Source organism: Sinocyclocheilus grahami, unplaced genomic scaffold, assembly GCF_001515645.1.
Source record: "Sinocyclocheilus grahami isolate Dianchi unplaced genomic scaffold, SAMN03320097.WGS_v1.1 scaffold692.1, whole genome shotgun sequence".
In the NCBI taxonomy this organism is placed as follows: domain Eukaryota; kingdom Metazoa; phylum Chordata; class Actinopteri; order Cypriniformes; family Cyprinidae; genus Sinocyclocheilus; species Sinocyclocheilus grahami.
Window position 1 is genome coordinate 463332 of NW_015505871.1, and position 9195 is coordinate 472526.

The 9195-nt window shown below is 36.9% G+C and overlaps 1 pseudogene; it reads right to left on the bottom strand.

The window, feature by feature from the left end:
- Positions 1-2949: 2949 nt before the first annotated feature.
- LOC107559567 (sodium bicarbonate transporter-like protein 11) overlaps positions 2950-9195 on the bottom strand; it is a 24999-nt pseudogene continuing 18753 nt past the window's right edge.

Below are 9195 nucleotides of genomic sequence, written 5' to 3' on the forward strand. Positions count from 1 at the left end.
CGGTTGACTTCAATACAATCCGCATGGAAATTACTTTAATCCTTTATTTAGTGAGGCTCACACAGGTGACTGCATCTCTGCAGCGCTGCTCGAGGTTTGTGTCTTAAGAGACCTGCCTTTGATTACATGTAAACAGCTCCTCATCAGTCTGCAGTACACAGGCCCTGTTGACTCCTCTGAGCTCATGCTCACCACTGGTGGGCTTTTATTCATGTGTTGCTAGGATACACAACTTTCAGATGAATCACAATCATTGTGGGGTATGTGCCATTCTTAAAGTCTGCTCTATGAATACTGACACAATGGGCATAAAAAAGGGAAATCTAGAAGTTTGGATGCACTTTTGATCTGCTATCAAAGGTGGGGATAAACTATTTGTTTATTCATTTTATATACAGTGATTGTGGTGCAACACAGCAAACTGTTGAAAACAAATATTAATATCACTAATCTGCAGTAATTTATTAGTAACTGATTACATGTAATCTGGATTACGTAATCTGAATGCAAAATATAAAATCCTTGTAATTAGATTGCATTACATTTAAAATGCTCATAATCAGATTACAGTTACTTTTTATGGATTACATAATTACATATTACACATTAAATAAACCCCGGCATAATGTAATGTTTATTACACTTCATGATGTTGATAACAAATAATGGAATATATTTTAGGTCAAAAATAATCTAAAAGTAATCAAAAAGTAGTCAGTATACATTACCTACAGTAATATGTGTAATTCAATATATTACGTTAAGAATTTTAATTTCCTAAATTTGTAAGTAATCTACCCAGAACTGCTAATCTGTCTTGTTTATTTCAGCTTTCTTGATTGGCCGATAGGCGCTCGGCCAATCAAGGAAACATCACCAGGACTGGTTCGACTGTAACTCAGTCGAGATACAGTCACTCCTAAAAACCAAGCATGAAGCCCACAAAGATCTCTTGTCCTGCCCTGGATCTTCCACCCTTATAACCTCCTTCACTGCTGCAAGAGCAGAAACCCAGCGAGCCCTCCGGACTATGGAGAACACCTGGTGGGTGAAAAAGTCGCAAGAAATTCAGAACCTGGCAGACTGTAATAACACTCAAGGCTTTTACGATGCCTTAAAAGCACTGTATGGCCCCAGGAAACGGGCGATCGCCCCAGTTCGATCAGCTGATGGGTCCACACTTTTTAAGGATCGCCACGAGATTCTTGCACGTTGGGCAAATTATTTTGAGAGTCTCTTCAACCACACCAACCCTGCTGATCCACATATCCTGGATAATCTGCCAGACCTGCCCCCAACCATGCACATGGACACCCCAGATCGGACTCAATGCCCACGAGAAGTGGCACCAGCGGCAACATCGCTAAACTCATCCCCTTCCCACTCCCATCTCTGGAGCAAGCGTCATCATCGAACACGATGGACAGCTAAGAGAGTGTGTGTCTGTGTGTGTGTGTGTGTGTGTATGTTTTAAATGATCATTTTGAGTCAATCATAAGATTTGTCCTTTAGGGTCAAATCTCATCATATGAAATTGCACATATTGGCATATACAGTATATATTTTAAAATGTAATTTATTGCTGTGATCAAAGCTGTATTTTCAGCATCATTTCTCCAGTCTTCAGTGTCACATGATCTTCAGAAATCATTCTAATACTGATTTGCTGCGTCAGAAACATTTCTGTTGAGAATTGAAAACTGTGATACTTTTTCAGGATTCTTTAATGAACAGGAAGTTAAAAAGTACTCTTCTGTAACATTATAGATGTTTTTACTATCAGTTTTGATCTATTTAATACAGCCTTGCTGAATAAAGATATCAATTCCCCCCCATAAAAAAAGATATAATAACAAAATAATTTGGTCTGGAAAAAGTACATGTCAGACTGATTACCCTTATTGCAGGAAATGTAACCCTCTGCTGCATGAAATATTTAATTCAATCTATTAAATAAATATATTATTTATGTCAAAACAAGAACATAATTGTTCCTCATCTTCTTCCCCACAATGATGCATTAATGTATTTTGAGAGCAGTGCACATTTCATTAGGCAATAATGGTGAAATTTTCAGAGGCTGCTGCATCACTATTTTCATCAGCTGTGTTGAATTTATATTATAAATAAGTCAAGTCAAGTCACCTTTATTTATATAGCGCTTTTAACAATACAGATTGTGACAAAGCAACTGAACAGCATTAATTAGGAAAATAGTGTCAATAATGCAAAGTGACAATAGTAAACACTCATTTTTCAGTTAAAGACAGCTCATCATTGAATTCAGTGATGTCAACATCCAGCTCAGTTTAAATAATATCTTTGCAATCATGTCAACGATAAATAATGAACATAAAAACACAAAGACCTATAAAGAGGACAATCATGCACTTTAAAAAATCTGTGAAATTAGTGCACAATGTACTGCATAATTTGAAGGAATTGTTCTGGGGTTTTTTTTACATGTGTTTTATCAATATTTTGAATTCTGCATTGAATTCTGTGTTTAGAGTTAACAGAAATTTCCGTACAATTAATGGATAATGTCCTGTGCAGTGAGATGCAAGTACTTTTCCTGTTATTTTACTGAATTATTGTTTATTACAGTGTGAGATTTTGAAGATCTATCTACAGTATTGGATGCCAGCATCAGAGAGAGAAAGTATTTTATAAAACCTGAGCAACGTTAGAGAACGGTATAAGCTCTGAATCAAATGTGTCGAGATTGCGTTGCGTGTTTTGAAATGTGTTTGATCTACTGTATTGTTTGATCAGATATTTCTGTGTGCAGTTTCAGATCCCAAAATAAAATAATAATAATGTTCACCACATATCCCAGTGCCAGACGCATGCTGTGACTGAACAAAGAGACACTTGAGAATCATGGGAAGAAAAATAAGAAAATCGTGGAAAGTAAAACAAGAGTTTATGATTCCAAATGGACAGGGACCATTGTAGAAAGAATGAATTCATAAATATTGAAGGCACATATTACAGCCAGAAGACCGTGTTTTATAACAAAAATACATATATAAAATGAACTTTTGCCCTGTGTTAATTCTTCTTAACGGTCTCTTTTCATTTTTTCATGTGTTGAGAATCAATGATATCCAGCTACTTTGCTTCAATGATCGTTGGCAACAAGTAGTTCCTGCAAAGAAAACATCTTATGAAATTGTTTGGCAAATGTGTTGTTTTGTCCCTTACTCTGTTTTGAAATACATAAAACTTGCCGTATTCCTCAAAATATGTATTATTACCAACTGTGAATTGTCTGTCTAGACGTCACACACACAAATACAGTAAACAGCAGACACACTGCTTTCTTATAATTCATGTCAAAATTATTGTAAATGTTGTGATATAGCTAGGATATAAAAACTATGGCTTACCTTATTGGAATTAAAATGATCAGAGTAAAGGGAAGGCATCTGCAGGCCTGTGAAATAATGCACCTTCCTCTGCAGATGTAGTGAGTGGTTGGATATGACGTCTTGGGAAAAGAGATTGAGATTAGTATAAAAATGATCAGTGACAGATTTGAATTAGTTCATATTAGTCAACACAGAAAGCTAATATAATCATATTTACTTTATTAATACACGCCCCATGACCTAACTAGGAAGACTTTTAAGCAAAAAGCTTATGGTCTGTTTATGCTGAACACAAAACTGCTACACAGCACGACATAGAAGATATCTGATCTTAAACATACAGTTACGAAGAGTCGAATTCTAGGCCAGTGCTATTTCGCTGTGTCCAGTGTTTGACTCTTGATGTGTCTTTTTTTTTTTCTTTACCTTGTTTCCCTCAGAAAAAGGTCACGATACTTTACAATCTGTTGCTAATGCTTTCATGTTGTCCTGTAAATCTGCATCGTTTTAGAACGGATTGGGATTCAAAAACAAGCTAGGATTTATATCGACTCTTCACAACCGTATACAGTCCCTCACTACACTGTATAGTACAGTATAGTGATACATATCGATTTTCCTTGGGGTTGTATATTCAAAGGCTGCACTATTATATTACACAATAAATGATCATCAATAATATTGAATGATCTGGAGACTTGGATTGAGATCAAAAAGTCTTGTGTTTGAAACCCAGAGGAACCTGTACAGCCTTTAAATAAACTTGTGTTCCATGTTTAACTGCTTTTATTATGTGTCTTCATTGACTGTACTGGATGGTGCTTTTAATATACAGTAACACTCCTCGACTGCTTTTAGCAGTTTATGGCTGATTTTAATGGCGATCAATGGAGAAAGGTGCATTTTCCCACATAATGGTGTAGTTTTGTCTGACAGGGCTATACGAATCAGCCAAGCCTTGCTCCTTGGGCTTAAATTGGTTTCAACAACCAGTAAACCAGGATAAGTCCCAGTGTTCCCTATGACCAGGTCACCCCCAAACATGGATTAAGCTGCTAAGATTAATAGTTCTTTCAGGGTTTTTTTCTTCATCAGAATGGTATGAAACTTGATAAAAGTTTTGACACTTGCTACACTCTAAAAAATGCTGGGTTAAATACAACCCAGTGCTGGGTAAAATAGGGACAAACCCAGCAATTGGGATGTTTTGACCCAGCGGTTGGGTTACTACACAGAAGGTTGGGTTAAACATTTAACCAAACCGCTGGGTCAAAACAGCCTAATTGCTGGTATCAAATAGTATCTTTGTGCATTTTTCATAATAATAAACTTAAACTTAGTTTCACTTTTTAAACTTTTTTTTTCACTTCAGCAATAATCTGCAAAGTGCCTTCTTTACAAAAAATAAAAACTTAAGTCTGGATCCAAAGCATTCAAGATTTACAACAGTTTAAGTTGGAAATGTAATTTTCGGGTCTATGCTCAAACAGTCATTAGCAGATAAATTAACCAAACCGCTGGGTCAAAACAGCCTAATTGCTGGGTTTGTCCCTATTTTACCCAGCACTGGGTTGAATTTAACCCAGCATTTTTTAGAGTGTATGTGAACACACACAAAAAAATAAATAAATGTATTGTTTGAAATGGATAAATGGTCCTGGGGGGAAAAAGAGTCAGACTTGAATTGTTCGACCGCATTGCAAATGAATGGGAAGGAAATTTCATCCAGTAGAAATGTTTGGTTCTTTCTTTTTTTTGAGATATCAACCTCAAATTTAAAACACAAATTATTTTGATTTATAGCTTTGATTTTCTTGCCGTTTTAGTGTAACACATGTTTTGGAAAATATACATTCCATATAAATTTTACAAATAGTATCTTTGTGCATTTTTCATAATAATAAACTTAAACTTAGTTTCACTTTTTAAACTTTTTTTTTCACTTCAGCAATAATCTGCAAAGTGCCTTCTTTACAAAAAATAAAAACTTAAGTCTGGATCCAAAGCATTCAAGATTTACAACAGTTTAAGTTGGAAATGTAATTTTCGGGTCTATGCTCAAACAGTCATTAGCAGATAAAAAATGGATCATAACTATGCCGTAAATATAATTTAGTACCAGAAAGTACCAAATATTAAATAAAAAAGATTATCAAACAAAAATATAGTACATTCATTCATTTTTGACTGTCACGTGAACAGCGCCATGGGGTTAAAATTTTATTAAATTGTTTTTTTTATAGTAGTGTATATCAAAACAAGATGCACCACTACATAATTATTACTGGCTCTCAAGGCTCTTACTTGTTCCTTAAGCAGAAGGGCCATTCGGTCACACATCTGCTTTCCATCAATAGACGTGAGAGCGATGTACAGGAAGAGGCCGTAAAGTACGGGTTTCGGTATCCACTGTAGAGGCACCGGCAGCAAAAACACTGACAAACCAATCAGGATGTTAGCAGCCAGCTACGTAAGTCGTGTCTCCTTCATGCTGACTATCCTGCAGGCACACAAAAGGATGTGTTTTACAACTTAGTCACACTTGATGTGTCACATGCAAACTCATATTTAAACATCATCTGTGAGTATCGTGTTCTCTAAGCGTGTCTGTAGGTGCTTGTGATCACGTTTCATAGAGGTGGCCCCCCTCCACTCGCTGTTCCACCCGCGCCAGCTGACGCACATGCAGCGTGGAGTGTGGGAAAGCCGCGTGCATCCATGGCAACCCCAGCACCGGGTACGAGTTTCGGTATCCACTGTAGAGGCACCGGCAGCAAAAACACTGACAAACCAATCAGGATGTTAGCAGCCAGCTACGTAAGTCGTGTCTCCTTCATGCTGACTATCCTGCAGGCACACAAAAGGACGTGTTTTACAACTTAGTCACACTTGATGTGTCACATGCAAACTCATATTTAAACATCATCTGTGAGTATCGTGTTCTCTAAGCGTGTCTGTAGGTGCTTGTGATCACGTTTCATAGAGGTGGCCCCCCTCCACTCGCTGTTCCACCCGCGCCAGCTGACGCACATGCAGCGTGGAGTGTGGGAAAGCCGCGTGCATCCATGGCAACCCCAGCACCGACATCAGGATGTTGATAAACCCAGAGAGCATCAGGTCCCAGTGGTACGCCGTTCCCTTTAGCAGTCTGAAACACTCGCACGCACACCAAAAGAGATCATACAGCGTCTCTCAGCGTCCCACGCTGAACTGACACTGTGAATGACGGCTCACTGAGCTTTGAAAAACATTGTCATTCTAACAAATAGAGATGGTATGGCACAGCAGGATGAAAACAAACTTTCAATGTTTAAACTCAAATATGCAGTGTTGGGGTAAAGCATCACAAGTAACGTGAGTTACGTAATCAGATTACTTTTTTCCAAGTAACTAGTAAAGGAATGCATTACTTTTAAGTAACACAAGTTACTTTGTTGTCTCATGTATTGACTGACAGCTCTCCTGTCCTCATGATGAGAGAAAGCCAAGGAGAAATTCAAGGCCACAAGCACTTAATACATTCATTAGATATAACCAGTGCTGGGTAGTAGCTGATTACATGTAATATTGGAATCAGATTCCAACAATTAAGTACTTGTGATTAGATTATATTACATTTTAAAGTACTCGTAATCAGACTACAGTTACTTTTTTATGGATTACATGATTGCATATTCACACAGGTCTTTGTCTTTGAAAGACTTTCTCTTTTAAACATTAAAATGCACAGATGTACAATTTGAGGGGAAAAAGTACACATGATAGTCCACCCCAAAACATAATTGTCACTGAGGAGTAAGCAGATCATACAAAACCATTCATATAAGATACAAATTCATACAAATTAGTTACTAATTCGCCAAAATGTAAAATAGTTACGAAATGCCATTTAAATTGCCATTTGTCTTTAAAAGATGGAATATAGCACACTACATTTATGATGCTCTTTTTGTCATTTTTTGAACTTGACGGCCTTAATTTCCATTAAATATCCAGCTAATTATTCCCTTTTGTGAAAGTCATGCAGGTTTGGAATGACATTATGGGAGGTAAATGATGACAAAATGTCATGTTTGGTTGAATGTTGAAGTTCTCATGGGTTGCATAATTATTGCATTCACCATTATTACGGGATGAATTCACACCTAACCCAGAGTCTATTTGTGATAATTATGACAAAAGCAAAAGTACTGCATTATCATTAATGGAGATTTTTTTGACATGAGGGCTCACGCTGAATGTCGATAAACAGGTAGGAGCCCACGAAGGAGAAGATGACCACAGAGATTGGCAAAGCACAGTCTGACACCACCTCCCTGACTTTAGCATGCAGGAATGGGCTGTGAAGAAATAAGAAATTAGAAAATGTAAACCTTGAGTAGTGTAAAGCCCGTTTCCGCCAATGAATAAAAAAAGGTAATTGTAACTTTTTACACTCTTAAAAATAAAGGTGCTTCAAAAGGTTCTTCAAGAGATGCCATAGAAGAACCATTTTTGGTTCCACAAAGAACCATTCAGTCAAAGAAGCATCTCTTTCTTACCTTTTTATAATCTGAAGAACCTTCTTTCGCCACAAAGAAGCTTTTGTGAAACAGAAAGGTTCTTCAGATGTTAAAGGTTCTTTATGGAACCATTTAGACAGAAAAGGTTCTTCTATGGCTAATTCCGAGTATGGGTCACCATACTTGGCCACATGTCACGTCACTTCACAAATGCGGAAAAAAATACTATTTTCTTACAACTGTGAGTTTATCTCACAATTCTGACTTTATAACTCGCGACTGCATATTACAAAGTCAGGATTGCGACATATAAACTCACAATTCTGAGAAAAAAAAGTTAGAATTGCGAGAGAAAAAAAGTCAGAATTGTGAGATAAAAAGTCGCTATTACATTTTTTTAATGTCTTATTCAGTGGTGCAAATGGGCTCCCATAGTAATATGACCATAATGAACTGTTTGTTTGTTTTTATTTTCTCTCTTTGAAACCAATATAGTTTAAATGAAGTAGGTTAAATCAGATGGCCAAGCACTAGCAACTAATGGTGATTACAGTTAACCATAACGACCTTCTCTTGATGAGGAAGAGGGCATAGCCCAGCCACAGTGTTTCCAGCATCAGCAGCAGGCAGAGAATAGGGCGCTCCCTGGTGCACAGAACCATTGCTGCAGGCAGTGAGACGCCTCCGTTCTCTGTCTGATGAAGTATTACACCCAGACCATGCAGTTCCTCTGTGCTTCCATGTAAGTGTAAGGCCATGATAATATTTATGAAATACTGAGAGAACAGAGGGATACAATGGAGAGTCATGGTGAGAATACAGTAAGTATTTTCCTATCTAAGAACAGTGCACCCAAAAATGACAAATCTGTCTTCTTTTATTCAGCCTCATGGTGTTCTAAATGCATATGATGCCTCTGGAACACAAAAAGAGATCTTTGACAAAATGTCCATGGTGCTCTTTTCCATTCAATGAAAGAAAATGCAAACAAGAGCTCTTGAGCTCCCAAAACAACAACAAAACATAGATATTGACAGCTTATACAAGCTTACCTGGTATTACTTATGCATACAAATGACATGTTGCATGCATAACATTGAGCTAACAACAACAGTTTAATATAAACAGTTCACAAAAGTGAGTCGTCCAAAACTTCAGAAGTGTGCGCTAGACTTTTTGTTTTGTCTTTTATGACTGGAATGTTCCAGAAAGCACTAGGATATTAAAGAATATTTTAGAATGTTACAGAAACTTAGAATGTTCCCATCCTTGTAAAATATGTATTTTTATTATATATATATATATATATATATATGTAT